This window comes from Vulpes lagopus, chromosome X, assembly GCF_018345385.1.
Source record: "Vulpes lagopus strain Blue_001 chromosome X, ASM1834538v1, whole genome shotgun sequence".
Classification (NCBI taxonomy): domain Eukaryota; kingdom Metazoa; phylum Chordata; class Mammalia; order Carnivora; family Canidae; genus Vulpes; species Vulpes lagopus.
Genome location: NC_054848.1, coordinates 45,339,749 through 45,340,970, shown reverse-complemented (window position 1 = coordinate 45,340,970; position 1,222 = coordinate 45,339,749). Strand labels below are relative to the sequence as shown.

The 1,222-nt window shown below is 42.8% G+C and overlaps 1 pseudogene; it reads left to right on the top strand.

The window, feature by feature from the left end:
• Positions 1-200: 200 nt before the first annotated feature.
• On the top strand, positions 201-990 carry LOC121483623 (annotated as a pseudogene).
• Positions 991-1,222: the final 232 nt, after the last annotated feature.

Sequence of the window (1,222 nt, the reverse complement as noted above, 5' to 3'; positions counted from 1 at the left end):
AGATGAACACTTGTCCCAGGGTTTTACAGAGTCCTTGCTTTTCACAAACCTTAAAAGCTCACATGGATGATATAAAGTTTTCTGCAGGCTCTAACTTGTTATAATACATAGATGATTTGCCTCTCTGCTCCTTTACTCAAACCTCTTCACAGGAGACAGCAAACACCTGTTAACACTTTTGGCCTTGGACCCCACCAGAGCCACCTCTGCCAGCAACATGTTTAAGGTAATTCAGAGGTCTGTGGGGCCAGCCAGTCTGAGTCTGCTCACCTTCAGTCTGTGCTTCACCTAAAAAGCACCTCACAAAACTTCCATGAAGGTTGGGGCACCTGGGTGGCTTTGTGGTTGAGCATCTTCCTTTGGCTCAGGTCTTGATCCCGGGGTCCTGGGATTGAGTCCTGCCTCGGGCTCCCTGCAGGGAGCCTGCTTCCCCCTCTGCCTATGTCTCTGCCTCTCTCTCTGTGTCTCTTATGAATAAGTAAATAAAATCTTTTTAAAAACCCAGCTTCTGTGAAGGTTAATGAGCTTTCACTCTACTCCATTCTTGAGGGTCAGTCTAAATATGTAGAGGAACCAAGGACCCAACTTGAAAGCATCTCACATCACCAACATTATTGCAAGCCATATACAAATTAGTGTTAGGAAATGTACTCACAAATTAAGCCCAGATGCAGAGCTTGGTTAGATAGCTATGAATATCTCCAAAATATACTTCCTGGATTTTTTCCAAGACTTGGTGTTCTTGGTTTTGCTGGCATTGTTGGACTACATTTGGCTAGAAGTTGAAAAATAAAAAAAAAAAAACTGGTGTATAGCCCTGGGTTCATGGGATTAACAGCCTCCGTTTATTATCCACAATAAGCCATCGTATTTGTCCAGGTCAGTAGGGAGAAATTATATGACTGGGGTTTACAAGGATACAGAATCATAGATTTGTGGAAGGAGAACTTTCAAAAGCCAGGAAATGTGAAAAATTCACCTGGAAATTAGTAGAATGCTCCATGCTCTACCCATTATTTTTTTTTTTAAGTAGGTACCATGCCCAGTATGGAGCCCAATTCAGGTCTTGAACTCACCACCTCAGATCAAGACCTGAGCTGGATACCTAACTGACTGAGCCACCCAGGTGCCCCTGCTCTGCCCATTTTTATCAGTTATAGGTAAATATTGGAAACTCCATGCCGTAAATCAATATTTCTACAGAAAAATGGTACAGAAGTCA